Here is a 19,385-nt window from a genome sequence, read left to right on the forward strand (position 1 = left end):
TCTTTTCTGTCTGACTAATTTCACTTAGCATACTGCCCTCAGGGTCCACAGACGTTGTTGCAAAAGGAGGGACAGGAAAATATGGTCATACTGTCCTCATCAGGGACTGAGACTGATGGAGTCACCACCGTCTGGAGCAATGCTGATAAATGTTTCTGGGGGAAGAGAATACAGCACCGCCTCTTGAAGTTTTCTGACCACAAAGCAACACGTGTTGCTTCTGCTCTTATCTGATTGGCCCAAACAAGTCACATGGCCAGACCTAACTTTAGAGCACATTCTTACCATGAATCTGGAAGGAAGGAATGTGCATTATCGGTTATGAGTCTTCATACCAACCATCAGCCATTAAAATAACATTAGATAAGGATTCTAATTTAAAATGTGGAACCTGCATAATCAATTTAGACTTGTGGTTTTAAGGTCAAAGGTCAAAGCGTATGCATGGTATTGGAATATAGAGGAGAACTTGATGTCCATCATATTTATAAGTTTAATTTATTATGTGTAGAAGAATTAAACATATGAAAGATTTTAAATTTTTTTGTAAATTGGACAGATAGGTATTCAAATATATATAAATGCAATTAAAAATATTTAAAGAAATTTAAACTAACATTTTTTATATATTTTTAAAAGATTTTATTTATCTATTTGTGAGAGAAAGAGAGAGCATGTGTGTGCTTGCATGCGTGCCCCTGAGAGCCAGGGGGAGGGGCAGAGGCAGAGGGGGAGGGACAGGCAGACAAGCTGAGCCCAGAGCCCACCTTGGGGGTTTTCTCATGACCCTGAGATCACTACCTGAGCCAAAACCGAGTCAGATGCTTAACTGACTGAGCCACTCAGATGCCCAACTGACTGAGCCACTCAGGTGCCCCTAAACTAACTTATGAAATGTGTTTATAGGTTAATCGCAGTCTCTGTAGAAGTGACTGTTATTATTTTTTTTTGAGTTATAAATGGAGTATTAAGTTTTGTCTGTTGAACTTAAAAGTATAGGAATGAATTAGGTTTATGAATTTATTACTCAAATAAATAAATATTAATTTTTAAACCAAAGTGAACTTTTGAACCAAAGCTATCCTTCATGGGTATCAAATTCTCACATTTAATGCTAGCAAATGCTATTATAATCTCAAGGCCTCCTTTATTTTCCTTTCTGAGCACTGAAGCCTGTGAAATGATTATTATTAGAGATTTAGCATGAAGGACATACAAAAATATATATATTATAACAGAGGAAGACCTAAGATGCGGTTGGCTAGGTTTCTAAGAGAATGACTATTTTTTTCTCTCTAGCTTACATAAAAAAAATAGACAAAGTTTTAGGAGAAAAAAATACCATGTTTTCAATACTCTCTAACATCTCTCTTTTACAAGAATAACCAGTACAGGTTAAGTTGATAGGAATTAGTGTAGGTAAAGTACTCATTGGAATTGGATGAGGGTAGAAAAGGAAGAAAAATATTATATTTGATGAAATCCACTGTGCACATTTTAAGTATGGGCCTATGTAGTGATTTACCTCTGATGAGTAAGAGCAAGTAAGACACTCAAAAACATATGACACAATTTATGTAATGTGTGTGCATATATTTATTTATGGCTTCATCTGTACCACAAGAGAAATTGTAATGACTTTGCAAAGACCACAAATCTTTTGCATACAAGTCAAAGTGTCTATTCCATGTGGCTTATAAATATGTGTAAAGCTTCCATATGGGAAAAGGATTTTCTGATACTCAAAGAATCAAACATCAAAGAACCTACTGAAAAGCTTGACAAATATTGAGAAATATTACAAAACTTTGAATTCCAATTCTAGGGTCTACATATTCTATTTTGCAATATACTTTATCATTTTATATTAGCGCTGTTCAGAACTCTCTTCCAAAGGCCATGGGATTTAATATATGATTATACTTTATGTACAATGCATACATGTATATGTGTGTGTATATTAGCATTCATTTCAATTTGCCTCCAGGTTACATATCCTACTAGATGCCCCAGTGATTGGCTATTGCCCTCACAGTGAAACTAAAGAGGTGCCAACTCTCTTGAAGCAAATTCCAAAACTTCAGAATAGTGCTTACATATTTGATTTATATAGTTTATTTCTCCCAGAGTGTTCATTTTAAATTAACTCCACATTGAAATAAGTGATCATGCTAATAGCTGACAGGGCTAGGTTAGGCTGACTTTGTCTTAACGTCATTGACAGTAACAAGAAAAATAAAAAGAAACAAAAGGAGGTAACAGAGGAAGAACAAAAAAATGACTAACCTAAGAAACCAATATTGCATTAAAACTGGGTTGTCACATAATGTTGAACGAGGTTATTCTTTCTTATGGGGCATGTGATGGATACTCGAGGTCCGTATATTGCCACAAGATCCTGTTTTTTCTGCATGTGGCACTACCCAAGTCCTAGCCCGTGGCCCACGGGCTAAGTATTTGGCCTGTGGCAGTGTTTCATTTTGCTTGAACAGTATTTTAAAAAAAATTTGAGGCAACATTTTTAAATTGGAAGCTTTCACATAAAAATCCAGATTTCTGGCGTCTCTCAAAAAATGAGGAGATCTGGGGATCTACGGCTGGCTGGCTGGCTGTTGCCCTCTTCAGACGCACGTGTTCTCCATGGTCCCCACCAATTCTTCCTGCTTCACAGCACCAAGGCTGGCCGTTCCCACTTACTCTTCTTGCTCTATTTCTCTTTTAGTAGAAAATATTTCTTTCTGCCAATGTCTTTATCAAAAGTAGGTAAAAATACGGCAGTATGGTAAAAAAAATATGGATTTCTAGATTTACATGAGATTGCTCTTTGTGGATTCTCTTCTCCTTTTCTCTCTCATACATTGGGGGCCAATTTCTCTTCCCTAGCTTCCTCTGAAATTTGAAATGGAGACCTGAGAAACTGTTGATCAGTATAAATACTGGAAGGTTCTCAGAGGCATGTTTTCTGCTTTACTTTTTCTCCCAGAGACCTGATAAGATTGGGCTTGGGGAAGTAAGAGAGAAGGGGAGAATGGAAAAACAAATAAGAGAGGGTGCAATTTTGGCTCTAAGCTTTGGAACTTAACCCTCCGAAGTGGGCTTAGTGAGGCTGGGACCTGGGCTCTGCAGGCCACCTTTGGTTTGTCCTGTTAGGCTCTGCCAGCAGAGGGCACAAGAGGGAGACTGCAAAGTGGGAGGAGGCTGAAGGGGCTCGGTTTCTGTGGACTTCCTGTTTCCTTGACGTTCTTGCAAGCATCACCCTACCAAAACTCTTTCACCTTGGCAGCAGCAATTCCTTTTCGACATGGCAGCTGAATGGGGTCTGCAGTTTTTTCATCACTTACCAAACCAGCTTCATTGTGTGACCCCTTCCCTTCACCCTCATTGCCTTCTTCGGAGGTCTAACTTCTAGCTCATGGGGGCCTCTCCTCCAACTTTCAAAGTTTAAATATTCTGGAGTCTTTCTTTTGTTCCCTCAGTTCTAAGGAAGGAAGCTGCTTCCCACAGCTGATACTTTTTTTTTTTTAATTTTTTATTGTTATGTTAATCACCTTATATTACATCATTAGTTTTTGATGCAGTGTTCCATGATTCATTGTTTGTTCATAACACCCAGTGCTCCATGCAGAACGTGCCCTCCTCAATACCCATCACCAGGCTAACCCATCCCCCCACCCCCCTACCCTCTAGAACCCTCAGTTTGTTTTTCAGAGTCCATCATCTCTCATGGTTCGTCTCCCCCTCTGACATACTCCCCTTTTCTTCCTCTCCTGTTATCTTCTTCTTTTCCTTTTTTCTTAAAATATGTTGCGTTATTTGTTTCAGAAGTACAGATCTGTGATTCAACAGTCTTGCACAATTCACAGCGCTCACCGTAGCACATACCCTCCCCAATGTCTATCACCCAGCCATCCCATCCCTCCCACCCCCAACCACTCCAGTAACACTCAGTTTGTTTCCTGAGATTAAGAATTCCTCATATCAGTGAGGTCATGTGATACATGTCTTTCTCTGATTGACTTATTTCACTCAGCATAACACCCTCCAGTTCCATCCACGTCGTTGCAAATGGCAAGATCTCATTCCTTTTGATGGCTGCATAATATTCCATTGTGTATATATACCACATCTTCTTTATCCATTCATCTGTCGATGGGCATCTTGGCTCTTTCCACAGTTTGGCTATTGTGGACATTGCTGCTATAAACATTGGGGTACACGTACCCCTTCGGGTCCCTACATTTGTATCTTTGTCGTAAATACCCAGTAGTGCAATTGCTGGATCGAACGGTCCACAGCTGATACTTTTGTGATGTGTTAGAATTCTCTGTTTTCTCTACTTAAAAAATTCTTAGGGGCATCTGGGTGGCTCAGATGGCTGAGTGTCTGACTCTTGGTTTTGGCTCAGGTGGTGATCTCAGGGTTGGGATCAAGCCCCATGTTGGACTCTGTGCTCAGTGAGGTGTCTGCTTGAGATTCTCTCTCCCTTTCCCTTCTATCCTTTGCCCTGCTTGCTCTTTCTCTACCCCTCTCTGTTTTTGAAATAAATCAATAAATCTTTAAAAAAATTATAATTAGTTAACAATTATTTGTGTAACTTTTTCTCAGTTCAAATAACTCCTTCCTGACTGGATCCCGGCTCACAGAGAGAGGAAGAGTTGACTAGTGTTGTGCTGCCCCAAATGCGCTACTCCCCTTGATTATTTAGATATAAGTTTAATTAATTCAAAAAAATAAAATTAAAAACTTCATCAATTACATTAATTACATTTTAAGAGCTCAGTAGTTAAACCGTGGTTACTGATTACTGTATGGAACAGTGCAGATATAGAACATTTCTGTCATCACAGAAAGTTCTATTGGACAGTGCTGGGCTAAAGAAATGAGGGGTCCTTAGAGTGGGGAGGGTACATGAGGGGAAGACCTTCATTAGTACCAGGAAATGAGGTGGAAAAGACTCTGGATGAGCTCTTCTCAAAAAAGATTGAAAAATATAGAGAGATTATCTGATCACAATGCAATTAATCTAAAAATCCATAGAAGGTAGAAAACCTTCATATATTTAAGAATGAGTGATATGATAATGGAATTATAATGAAACACTGTTGGGGTTAATATAGAGCATGAAATCAGCCATAATACCTGGCTTGCTAAAATGTAACACAGAAGCCACTGGAGGAGAGGGAAGGTTTCAGAGAAAGGTGTGGGCCTTTGGAATGCCAAGGCCTGCGTGACTACTCCACAATAGGAATGCCGCAGGGAGTTGCCTTCCCGAAGCTCTCTTAGGCCAAACAGCCGCCGTGCGATCTAAGAGATGTATGCATTGTCCCTTAGGCTATGTTTAAAAGAACTTGTGGAACACGCAGATTAGTATATCGTGTCTTTCCTGTAAACAGATCCTCCTAGTTCCAGTAAGACCCCTTGTCACACATCACGTGCTTGAGAAACAGTGATAAGGGTTTGTGATTAACCTGAAGGACTAATAAAAGTGGGATCAAAGAAGAGCAAAGGGTCTTAATCTCTGAGCGTTGACCCCCTTGCCTTCTCCTCTCTTTCACAGCGAAGTTTGGAGTCATCTTTCATCCATCGGTACAGGGATTCCTGGCCATTCCCGGCAAAGCATTGCATATTTAAATTGGAGATTATTAGTAAAATAGTACTTACAGGGACATTTAGAGACTTAACTAAATATTTTATGAAAGAAGAAAACAGGAGGATTAATAAGTTAAGCATCCATCCCAAGAAGTGAGAAACAGGGCAGCAGGTGTAATAGTAGATAGTAGAAATTAAAAAACCCCAACAGGACTCATGAAAAGATGCTCAACATCCCTCATCATCAGGGGAGTGCAAATCAAAACTATAACGAGATATCACCTCACACCTGTCAGAATGGCTAAAATCAAATCAAGAAACAACAAGGTTGGTAAGGCTGTGGATAAATAGGAAGCCTTGTGCACTGTGGTGGGAATGCAAACTGGGGCAGCCACTGTGGGAAACAGTATATGGAGATACCTAAAAGTTAACAGTAAAATTATCCTATGACCCAGTAATTCCACTACTGGGTATTTACTCCCAAAATACAAAAACATTAATTCAAAGGGCTACATGCACCCCTATGTTTATAGCAGCACTATTTACAATAGCTGAATTATGGAAGCAGCCCGAGTGTCCATCGACTGATGAATAGATAAAGAAGATGGGGTGTATAAACACAATGAAATATTATTCAGCCATAAAAAATAATGAAATCTTGCCATTTGCAACAACATGGATGAGCTAAAGAGTTTAATGCTAAGTAAAATAAGTCAGAGGAAGACAAATACCATATGATTTCACTCATATGTGGAATTTAAGAAAGAAAACAAATGAGCAAAGGAAAAAGAAAAGAGAGAGGCAGAACAAGAAACAGACTCTTAACTATAGAGAACAAACTGATGGTCACCAGAGGGGAGGTAGGGTGAGGGGATGGGGGAAATAGATGATGGGGATTAAGGAGGGCACTTGTGTTGAGCACTGACTGTTGTATGGAAATTTGAATCACTATATGGTACACCTGAAATGAATATAACACTGTGTTAACTATACTAGAATTAAAGTAAAAACTTAATTAAAAAAACAAATTATAAGACTAAACATATAAGAACAGAAATTAATTAGATAGCAAAAATAATAGAGAGGGCTAACAAAACCAAGAGTTGGTTTTTATGAAAAAATCAATAGAGTTGGTAAATCCCTGGGAAGATTGATCAGGGAAAAGATAGAGAAAAGATAATAAATGTCAGTAATGAACAAGGAGATATTACTATAGATCCAGTAGATACTAGAAAGGTAATAAGAGGGTATTTTGAACAACCCAAGGCCAGTAAACTTGAAAACTTAGATGAAATAGACCTATTCCTAGAAAAAAAAGACATTAAAACTGACCCTAGAAAAGTAGAAAATAGGAATGGTCCTTTAACTCTTAAACAATTGATCCATGATTAAATATTTTCCTTCCATCAAAGACAACTCCAGGCTCATCTTTCCTTATTCAATTCTGTTAAACATTTAAAAAAATCTTAGTGGTAATCATTTACAAATCTTTCCCAAAAATAGTGGGGGAGGGGCAATCCCCAACCTCATTTTATGGAAGTCTCTAAACCTTGATACCAAACCAGACATAAGGAGAAAAGTTGGAAAATCTCATATATTAACAAATGTCCAGAGCTCCTAAACAAAATAATTACTAATCAAATCTAACAGTATATCACACAGCTAAGTTTCTTTTTATATTCTAGGAATGCAAGGTTGATTTAAATTTTAAAGATACATCCATATAATTCATCACGTTAAAAGATGAAAAGACAAAATTATTATAAATATATGTAAAATAATTTGAAAAAATTATGATTAAAAAGATTTTTAGTATAGGGGTGCTTGGTTGTGACTGACTCTTGATTTCTGCTCAGGTCATGATCTCAGGGTTGTGGGATTGAGCCCTGCATTGGGTGTTACCCTGAATGTGGAGCCTGCTTGGGATTTTCTCTCTCCCTCTTCATTTGCCCCTTCTCCTGCTCACATGCATGCTCTCTCTTTCTCTCTCTCTCTCAAAAAAAAAAAAAGCTTTTTAGTATAGATAAAAAGTTTCTTAATCTGATAAAGTGTATTTACCAAAAACCCTACAGTTAAATTTTACTTAAAAGTAAAATAGGGAGAATTTTGAGTTCAAGAAGACAATGAAAATAAGTAACAGCTATAAAGTTTACATGAGAAGAAATGAAATTATAATTATTCACAGATAATATTATTAGGTAGAAAATCCAAGAACCTGATGATAGATTATGATAATTAATTTGAAAATTTAGCAAAGTTGTTATAATTTAGCTCAATCAATTTTATTTTATACCCCAGGAATAAAACAAATGAAAGATAAAGAATTAAAAATACAACCATTACAATAATATAAAAATATCAAATACCTAGGAATAAATCTATCAGAAGATGTGCAAAACCTGTATACTGCAACACGTTGTTGACATATGGAAAAGATCTAAATAAATGGAAAGATACTACATTCAATATTTCTTTTGTGTGTGTGTGTGTGTGTGTGTGTGTGTGTGTGTTTAATCTTATTTTATTTAAATTCAATTACTTTACATATAGTGTATCATTAGTTTCAGCTCTAGAGTTCAGTTATTCATCAATTGCATATAACACCCAGTGCTCATTACATCACATGCCCTCCTTAATGCCCATCACCCAGTTACTCCATCCCCCCCACCCATTCAATATTTCAATTCTCCCTAAATTGATTTAGATTCATTATCATCCCCCCCAAAAAATCTGTCACTTTTTTATGTGCTTGCATTTATGTGTGTGTAACCTGATAGGATAATTCTAAAATGTGAAAATGAAAACAAAAACAGAGGTAACTAAGATAATATTGAAGAGAAATAAGGTTGGTGATGATGAAGATGAGTAAGATAATATTGAGGATGAATGAGGACTCACCTTACCAGATATCAAGATTAGATATCAAAACCTGGGTAATTCAGAGAATGGATTGTGAAAAATGTTATCTTCTGAGCTGAACTTGAAATGTTCTGTTACCTACTATTCCTGTTTTTTTAGAAATATTCAAAACAATTTTCAAGTCTGATCTGAAGTCTTCATTATAATGCAATGTGGCATCCAGGGGATATGAATGTGGAAGAGAATCCTGCACTCACATAGTTCTCTTTGGTTTCTACATTTCCTCATTACAGAGAATATGGTGATGAGCTTCTAACTTCTTTTGACATTTTTGAAATGTCTTGGACAATAATAAAGGTATTGAAAAACTGGAAATGGGCAAATACCACTAAAATAAATATTAAATTCTGAAATTAAAAAATATTTTGAACACTATGGATTGATGAGTTTGATTATCAATTTAGAGTGAAATGCCCCAATGGATTAATTAAAAGATATCTTTTGAGCTCTTTGAAAAAGCAAAAGTGCTTGCTGTGAGTGATTCTGAATTTAGAATAAGGTCCTTCAAATTTCCCAAATTCCTTTGTTGAATAAAGCTTATAGGTTGATTGATGAGAAAAGTGTTACAGATATACCAGCCTGTTCTGTTTATGTGCAGCAGACGTTTGAGGTTATGCCTACTCAACATTGTTGATGTGCTTAGGAAACATGGGGTTAACATGGACTTTGGAAGCTTAGCGAATGTATTAGATGACAGAATAGACATCTAGAGCCAGCTTGAAATAAAGGACTAAGTTTAAGAAGATGAAGTGTAATAGGGATTAATGGAAACTGTTACCGTGAGTTTACAAATCAACTAACTAAATATAGAATGGACAAGCTGTGTCTTAACATTAATTTATAAAAAAAAGACCAGAGTTTTTTTGTCGTTTATGAGCTCATGACAAATCAATGATGTAATATGTCTGCTTAGAACCTAATTCAATCTTAGGCTTCACAGATAGATAGGTAGGCCACAGTGACAAGGAGGTGACAGGTAGAGAGTAATAACAGTCCAGAGCTAGATCTCACCTCATTCATCTCACTTTATTGGGATGCCACCCTTGGAAGGTGATGCTGATAAACTGAAAGCTTTTCAAGGAAAGTCACACGAAATAATGAAAGGTCTGAAACCTAAATAATATTTTAAAAATCATATACATTTAGCTTAGAGGAAAGAAAACCAGCATGGTATCATTTGGGGAGTTCTTATCAAGTAGAAAAGCATTTTTTTCCTGTTTTCAAGGAGATAAAATTAGGAAGAATGTACATGTCTCCTCTATGGATGGAAAAGTTTGCTGCCATTAGAAATGTTCAAAAATGAAGGTTTACTATAGACGCCCTGGTTGCAAAATGGTTGGGTTTTGAATAGTATGCCTCTAATATAATTTTCTCATAAGTCCTGTTATTTTAGTGGTTGAGCCAAATACTCCACTGAGATTAGCTGAGATTTGTCTATACAACCCTATATTTGGCATGCAATTGATTTTTTAGAATCATAAACATAATTTTAAGCATCCTACACTTTCTAGGATTTTTGTACATAGCACACATAGAAATGATTTAACTCAAAGAACTACTGTTCAAAAAGTCTTTGTCCCCATTTAATCAAAATTTGAGGTATTTTAAGAGTTAATTTAATTCACTTACATTTTATGTTTGCCTTTTCCCCCTTTCATGCATGCATGTTACACAGTCAGTAGCCCTAGGGTAAAGAGCTATTTCAATCCAAGTCTGTCTAGGAAGCTTGGCCTAACATAACGTCATTTATGGTTAAGAAAGATCATTGTTGTGCTAAGTAATTTTTTGTGGTTGGCAGCTTTAAAGGTTGGGATTGCTGGCTGCCTTTTGGATATTATATCATAAGTATGGATGAATTGCAGTACAAACATTGAAAACCTTCAGTATGCTTTGTCCAAATAAAAGAATAACCATCCAAGTTATGAAGAGATACATCTCAAGTACTCTGACTTACACAGATTTTTTTTTCTTTTCTCTCCAGTTATAATTTTTCATGGTGTTGTAGCCTGCCAGTGTCAACAAATTTGTGTTTTCTGGTAGGATAATTGAGTTGAGATTTTTCTCCTCTGACATGAAGTCAGAGCATTAAGTTACAGACCTATGGGTTAGATCTTTGTAGTAGGAAAGCCAAGTCCTTCCTGAAGTCACCCCTGGCATAATTTAGATACAATAAGACTGCTGCCTTTTGGGATAAAGAGTAAATTTCCTATTATTCAGGAGCTGATCTTGCAACTTGTATATAGTTCAGATCTTTAGCCTTTCCTTTTCTTTGGTTTTGTTGCCAACTCTTGACTGTTTAACCACCCTTCTGTATCCTTATATTTAGATTATCTATGCAGGAAGAAGAAATTGATTATTTAAATTTGGATATTTCAGCTAATGTTTGTTTTAGAACATTTATGCAATATGCAACCATATATATTCCTGGGTATGAAAACAATTTAATACATTGTTGAACATCAAGAAAGTTCATCAGCCAGAAATGTTAATTTATCCATGTGACTTAGAATGAATATTGATAAAAGCTACTATTTGTTGAACACTTACTATAAGCTAGACATTTCACATTGCAAATCCTTGAAGGAGTCTTAGAAGACAGGTTTTCTTATTTTTTTTCAGTTGGGGAAGTTAAGATCCAGAGAGGTATGTAATTTGTCAGAGGTCATATAATGGTCAAATAGGAGAGCTAGAGTTTGAACCTAAGTCTGTCCTACACATTGTCTCTGGACAGTGGGCTTATCTTGCTTTGTGTTTTAAAGAATTGGCAGTGACGTGGACTTTTTATCTGTCTTCTCTTTTTGTTGAATGGTTAGCCTGTCTTTGGTTGTATGAAGGATGATTGCATTAGTTTAGGTGGAAGCATTATGCCATTGTCTTTATTTGGAAGTTGAAGATGGTTATAGTATTAGGATGGATACTGAGTTGGTGAGTTAACAAGGGTATTGTATGGACTGTGTTTGGTTGGTTGGTACCATCACCAGCAGCCCCTGCTAAGTCAGAGAACCACATTTCCCTAAATCGCCTTCCCTGATGGTGTTGGGTTAGAATCTGCCATTAAGAGGAATTTAAGTGACATTTAGAAGGTGGAGGTGAAGTGTTACCTCGAGAAGATACTGACGGTAAGATGCAGCTGGCATCTAGACCTCTTTATAAGCTCCCACTTAGTGGTTCTGGCACTTCCTTGGACTTCCCCGGACCATGATTTCTCTAGGTTGTGGCAGAGCACATGGTTTCCAGATCTCTCCACAAGGTCCCATTTCATGGTTGTGGCAGCTTCTTAAGCTTCTGAGGAATAAATGGCTTTTCCCTTTTCCAGTTAAGAGATGCTCCAATGACCAACTTCTGAAACCTTCACTGCTGTATCCTCGCGTATTTGTGTACTCTTAATTTCTATATTCCATCCATTTCCCCCTTACTGCTGATACCAACCTTGCTTTCCTGACCAAACCCAGACTGGTATATGAGATGTGACTTTTCATACATTTAAGTAGAATGTAATCACGCACTAATTTTCCATTTTGGTTTAGAGGTGAGTGCTAAGATAGGATAAATACAAATGAGAAATTGGAAGCAATCAAAAGCTTAGAAGAATCTAAAGTTTAAAAATTTTTTACTAATTGTAATTGTTCCTTATATAAAAGTACATATTTCATAGCATGGATATATAGTATTCGATTTTATGATATTCAGGAAACATTCTTTGAGTATCTACGATGTAAAGCCCTTAGCTGGGCATGCTGCAAAATCCATAGAGAACAAATACTAATTGAGAGCTTTTGATGAGTCAGATGCTTAAATCTTGCATTCGCAAGGCAACTCTGTCAGGTAGATATTATTATCCTTATCTTACAGATGGGAAATTCAGGCCTAGACTGAATAGGAAACCTGGCAGAAGTCACAAAGTGGTTTAAATACTTGAGCTGCTATTCTGATCTGATTTCAAATCTTCACTTTTCTATCCACTGGTCTGAGCTGCTTCCTGCCCCCAAAGAGTTTTTAATTCCATTGAGATGGATTTGGAAAAGAAAAAGTATTCCCTATCATCCTTGATGAATTCAAATGGATTATTTTAAAAATGACAGGGTCAAATTCGCTTTTTTTCTTATTTATAGCAAATTTTTTATGCATTTAGACACTACTATGGTTACAAGCAATTGCAGGTAATCAAATAGTTTTCATTCATTCATTTTTCTGCCTAAGCTGGTTTGTCAAAAACAAATTCCAAATGAAGAACTTATTGTACTCATTGAAACTGGTGAAAAATAGAAGAGACAAATGGAGGAAGGCAAGAAACTTGAGTGTTCCTTAACATGGAACATCTGACATAATCTTTCAATAGAAAAAGAAAGATATTTCTAAGATATATTAGGTACAAAATGTGCCCTAATTTTTCTATAGTATCTGTCTAATGATCTATAATTTGGGAGCACATGTTTGAATTCAAATTGAATTAGCATCCAAGTGAGTTCAATAAACTTTAAAGACGGGTATTTAGGCAGCTTGGAGTGAGTGATGGAAGTAAAAGATGATGTTTTCACAAGTACCTGTCTTTTACATGCCTGGACAAAATAGATACCAAGTAAGCAGTTGGCAATTGTCTTTTATATTCAGCACTGCTTATCCTTGGCATAAGGGATTATAGGCAGCCACATTTGTTTTCAGAGAGCTACAGTAATCCCTTTGCAAAGAACAACTAGCCTAACATTAATCTAATGTGCAGAACCACGTCTCTAAAATTGGGCACTTTATACTAAAAGTATGAATTGCAAGCAGATTTCATTTACTTGTTCCAAGTCTGAATCTATAGCCAGGTTTTGGTTTGGGCAGCACTGGGATTCTAGGAAGATGGGAGGTAAAGAGAAGTATGTTAACATGTGTATTTTATATTCCTTCTAATAGATGGAGGTTGGTCCTGGCAAGTTCTACTTGAGAAAGCACCTGCTCAGAAACAATTCTTATGCTTTCATTGACTTGGGTGGAAAAAACAGCTGTACGGATCTCTAAGTTTTGTGTGTATTCTACAAACAAAAAGATTCTCATTTGCTCCAGGCTAATCTTCAGTCTCCTTCCCTTCCGAGGTGAATAACTAAGCAGAGAAAGAAAATGCTGGAGATAAGCATGGAAGCACCTAGTGGACATGCCCTACTTGCACAAAGTGTTTGGTTCTTTAGAAAATTACTAAATTAATGACTTATAAGGCCATGGATCATGACAGATCGCTAACAGTACTCTTTCATTACAAGGACTTGGTCTGATTGCCTTATAACAAGAGCGCAGTGAGACCACTTCAACCTTCTGTGACTCAAACCTACATATTTTTTCAGAATTTCATCTGATCTTCCTCTTCATGGTTGCTTTACTTTCTGCTATCTTGGTAATTGCTCTACCTTTTTGTTATGGCTTTCAAATACCATTCATTGGTAAACACCAATTTCAGTTAGTGAATACAGTTTGAACGCAGGTCAATGTCTAGACCTGTTTTATCTTACTGGTCTTTCTGATTTATAGCTATGACTCCGAGGGACAAACTGGTTTGAACTTTTTTTTTTTTTCTAATCATGGAACTAGATATATATATTTTTTATGATCATTTGGACTTGCTCAGGTTTTCAGTGATATCTGATTTTGTTGCTAATATATATGAATTAGACTTAGTCCAAGGAACATGTGGGATTTCAAACCTCATTAATGTATGACTGAACTATACAAAAAGAAGTGCATTTATCAAGGGCCTGAGGCATCTGCAAAGCAGGGATGCTTTCATTTATTCATAGACAAGATAATTGTTGGATGGTAAGAAGGGTTATGCAAAAGTGATACATGGTTGACTGAGGAGCTATTTTAGCTTGCATGATTGAGGGAGGCCCCTGTGAAGATGTTTCATTTAGAATAAGATCGAATTAAAAGATGACATTAGTTGTTAAAAGATTGGGGGATGAACCTTACAGGAGGGGTGAAGAGCTAGGGAAAAGACCCTTAATTTGGGTATAAGTGTGATGTGTCCAAGGAATAGAAAAGAAGTCTTGTGTGGCTGGAGTCTAGTGAGTGAGGGAGAGAGTTGTCAGACATGGGTCCAACGACTATGAAGGGGAGAGATCATTTAGAGCTTTGTAAGCCAGGGTTAGGGGCTTAGGTTTTATTCTGAGTGTGGTAGAAGATATTAGAAGATGTTAAGTAAGTGATATGATCTGGTTTATGTTTTAGGAAGGGCACTTTGGCTTCTGTGGGCAGTATAAATTTTAGAGACAGCAGTGATAGAAGCAGCTAAAAGATAATAATAGGGATTCAGATGAGGGATAGTTAGGGTGACTTGGATTATGGTGATACATGTGGCAAAATAGAGGAATTTGGGATGCTTGTGAATGTTGAACCTCATTGATTGTGAGACTAAAAATATGCAGCCAGTGCCATAAGGAAACCACATATCTTAGAGGACTATGATGTGTCATTGGTATGTTAGGCCCTGGAAGTTCTAGTTCTAGTCTAGTTAGATTATATTTGGCAATTTGGCCTTAGTGTGCCTCAGTGTGTTCAAATGTATTAGAAATAAGCCACCCAACCTGTGAGGAAAGAATGAAGGAAATATACAATGCTATTTTTAAAAATGTAGGTAAATTTACTGTATCACTTGAGATACTTTTGGGTGCATAAGGCAGAAAATCCTAACTCAAATGGACTTAAATAAAAAAGACATTTATTATTTTTTTCCATTTCTGGTAGTCCAAGGGGTAAAGTGGACTACAGGTGTAATGCAGTGCTGGTCAACGGAGGCATCGAAAACTCAGGTTCTTTTCGTAACTCTGTTATGTCATTCTTGGTCTTACAACTGGTTCTTCTTGAGGGAGCAAGACGTTTTTCTGTGGCAACTGGGATTTCATGTTCCTTGTCCATGTCTAGCAGGAGAAAGAGAGGATATAGCCTTCCTCTCCAATTTAATTGGGCCAGTTTAAGTCATAGGCTCATCCTGGGACCAATATCAGTTTTCTGGGCACTGATGTGCCCACTATTGGCTTAGTCTAATCTGGATATTCCCAGTGAAGAGGATGGGGTGAATGGCTGTATACAATCAGGATTCTGATAGAAAGAAGGAATAGTTGTTGGGTAGACAATCAACAGTATCTATGATAATTACTTAACATTCCTTGTAATGTTTTAATAAAATCACTAAACACTATTTGCATTTTAAGATCTTAGAGGACCAAAAATAGAGTGTGAATAGTTCCTGAAATAATAAGTTTTACCTTAATAGGAAAATATGTAGTGAAGCAACCTCAGAAATAAATTAAATTCAAAGGCCTTAAATCGAAGAAATGTGGTAATTTAATTTTCTATCGCAAGCTAAAGGAAAATTTATGAGACCAGCATAATGTGGTATGTTGTGGACTGTTGGAATCTGAACAAGTTGTCTTACTTGATTTTCACATTTTGATATGTTTTTCTTCCCATTCCCCCCACCCCTTTTCTTTAAATTTATATTAGATTTTTCTCTTTTACAAAATAATGGCACATTAGTAACATGGCAGACTTAATTTTGTATTTCTTTGTAATGACATTAGCAGAGATCTTCTGAGGTGATTGGCACTGAGAAAGAGTCCAAGGAAAATGATGTGTTTGAAAAAGCATGGTCTGACCTTCGTGATAATGCTCTATGTAAGATATTACATCAATTTAGTAATTATTCAGTGCAGACAGAGATGAAACCTGTTGTTTTGAAAGGTATTAATTTTGATTGGGGTTAGACTGCAACTTGCAATGAAAAATTCATAGGTGATAATCCATTTAAGTGATAATGGTTAGAAGTGAAATAATACTATTTATATCAATTATATGCAGAGGACATGCATGACACTGTCTATTTTGTTCAAAGTACCCTATTTTTAGCAAACTACTATTTCATTTATCTCCCTAAAAGTCTTAACTCGTTCAACATAAGCAGAATACTTTTTATAGTTTTTCTTTTAAGTCACTTTCTGGTAGATTCCTATTATAGCTAAGTTCAAAAGTACAGTGATTTATTAAATGGCTACATTCTTTATCCATAATTTGCATGAAATCAGGGGGCAGGGGAGAGGGAAAGAAATACCTCTAACTGTGAAATAGGTCTTTATTAGGTTTAAAAGTACTGGTATTTGACCGCTGGCAAAGTTTTCACTGCAGCAGAAAATTATGCACTTTGACTGGCACAATTATACTTATTTCCAGAAGTGATGCAGACCAATCCTCCTGAACAGACTTTACTCAATCCACAGAAAGTTAACCATACAAGTCCAACTATGGTGACGTCTCCTCTTGACAGTATTTTTGACTTTTCTTGACTCCCTTCTCTCATCGAATCACTTCTGATTTAATGCTCTCTTCGGATTTTCCTCTTATCGCTCTGCACCCCCGTTTAGTACCTTTTGCTGGCTCCTTTTTGTTCTTTCATACCTTAAATGAAATCATTCTTAAAATTCTCTTCTACTCATCTTCCCTGCCCTCTCATCCTTCTGTTTCCTCACCCTCTCTTCTTCTGAGCCACCTCATCCACTCGCACGGACTTAACTCCCATTTATATGCCTATGACTTCCAAATCTGCATCTTTACCCATTTCTTCTCAAAACCAGACCTCATGTGCCCATAGCTGGCCAAACAGCTCTCCTTGGCTACTCCACAGATATCTGACATTCCAGATACGACGTAAACTAAACGTGCCTCACAGAATTGCTCCTCCATATGTTGGCTGTTGGCTCCCTTTCCTCCTCTGCACATCCCGCCCAATTTGGAATCAAAGAGTTTTCTGATTCCTTCCCTCTCTGAACCCTTATATATGATTGCTCACTACACATATTATGGGTCCACCCCTGAAATGTCTCTTAATTCTCTTTCCTTCCCATGACCAAGGCTGCTGTGCTGATTTTGCCTCTCTGTATTACCTGGACCAGGGCAATCAATATCTTTTATATGGACTCCTGTCTCTAGTCTCTTTATGCTTCAATCCATTCTCTATGTTCATCCATTCCTACACCATCCCTTTATTTCCCATTATCTGAAGGATAAAGTCTAGATTCTCAAATGTTCTTCCAAGCCTTGATTTTTTAGCCTCATTCCCATCTACATTATAGTTCAGCTATGTCAGAATTCTTGTTTCCAAACATGCCATGTACTTTCATATTTAAAAATTTATTATTACTCATTATTTTTATCATTTTGCTCTTCCTCAAGCTGTTTCCTCTGCTTTGATTTCCTTCTTCACTTCCCTCAAAATCATACTGCCTCCAAGCCCTTGTATTTGTGCTTCCCTAGACCTGGAATAGTACTTCCTAGTGCTTAGCATGGCAAGCTCCTTCTCATCGTTAGATCCCAGATGGAATGCCATCTCCTCAGAGAGGTTTTCCTGACCACCCACTTCAAAGGACAGTCTTCCCCTGCAGTGTATCTCCCATATCCCAACATCATATTTATATACCTTAGATTACTCATTTCTCTCAGAAATTCTGTTTATATATTTATTTCTGCCTCTCCAACTAGACTATTCTACTTGAAGAAAGGACTTTGTTGGGCGCCTGGGTGGCTCAGTTGGTTAAGCGACTGCCTTCAGCTCAGGTCATGATCCTGGAGTCCTGGGATCGAGTCCCGCATCAGGCTCCCTGCTCAGCGGGGAGTCTGCTTCTCCCTCTGACCCTCTTCCCTCTCGTGCTCTCTATCTCTCATTCTCTCTCTCTCAAATAAATAAATAAAATCTTTAAAAAAAAAAAAAAGAAAGGACTTTGTCATATTAGTCACTGCTCCTTAGTGCCTTAAACAATGTCTGTCACATGCTCAATAAATATTGCTGGATAAATTAATTATTTTTTTTCCCACTAAGGTGATATGTTTTGGTTCTTTGGTATATCATGTACTTATTGCTGCATCAGGTCAGACAAGACCCCCTTCTCTGCCCTCCTTTCTTCCTTCTAAATGGGTTTACTTTTGGTGGAAATTATGTTCTATTTATGAACCTTTTAACTCAGTTAATTTATATGACTTTGAGGGGAGAGGAGAAAAGAAAGGAAATATTGTTGCTACTAGCAACCGTGGCACGTGAGTGAGGTCATTCTAGATAATCTAGCTGCCAGCCAACCTACCAGCTGACCCCAGAGACATGAGAGAGCCAAGAAGAATCAGCTGAGTTGGCTTAACCACAAGAACTGCCCTCATGATTATGAGCTAAATAGTCATTCTTTTAAATCTCTAAGTTTTGGGGTAATTTGTTATATAGTACAAGCTAACTGATACACCATTAAAATTATGAAGAAATAGAAAATCTTTGTAGATCTATAACTAGTAATGAGGTTGAATCAGTTATCAGATAACTCCCAACAAAGGAAAGCTTAGGACTAGATGGCTTTCCTGGTGAATTATACCAAATATTTAAAGAAAACTTACATCAATTCTTTCCACTCTCTTTCAGAAAATTGAACGGGAGGGATCACTTCTCAACTCATTTATGAGGCCAGGAGTACCATGATTCCAAAGCCAGAAAAAGACATTACAAGAAAAGAAAATTACAGGCCAATATCCCTGAAGAAGATAGGTACAAAAATCTTCAATAAAATACTAGCAAACTGAATTCAGCTATTCAATTAAGAAGATTATATACACCATGACCAAGTGGGATTTTTCTCTGGGGTGCAAGGGTGGTTCAACATATGCAAATCAATAAATGTGACACACCGCATTAACAGAATGAAGGACAAAACCACATGATCACCTTAATCGATGCAGCAAAAACACTTGACAAAATAATTTTATTTATTTATTTATTTTTTGACAAAATAGTTTTAAGAAAATTGGATCTTTCTTCCTTCCTTCCTTCCTTCCTTCCTTCCTTCCTTCTTTCCTTCCTTCCTTCCTTCCTT

At 36.9% G+C, this 19,385-nt stretch overlaps 1 long non-coding RNA gene across 1 annotated transcript; it reads left to right on the top strand.

Annotated features, from left to right (window-relative positions):
• Window positions 1-8,613: 8,613 nt before the first annotated feature.
• On the top strand, window positions 8,614-19,118 carry LOC141373293 (uncharacterized). The gene is made up of 3 exons (XR_012379120.1): window positions 8,614-8,805; window positions 13,408-13,586; window positions 18,938-19,118. It is a non-coding gene; the product is annotated as an uncharacterized lncRNA (long non-coding RNA).
• The last annotated feature ends 267 nt before the right edge of the window (window positions 19,119-19,385 follow it).

The sequence above is a fragment of the Callorhinus ursinus genome, unplaced genomic scaffold (genome assembly GCF_003265705.2).
Source record: "Callorhinus ursinus isolate GAN/ISIS: 27379988/994484 unplaced genomic scaffold, GSC_fseal_2.0 scaffold1, whole genome shotgun sequence".
Taxonomy (NCBI): Eukaryota; Metazoa; Chordata; class Mammalia; order Carnivora; family Otariidae; genus Callorhinus; species Callorhinus ursinus.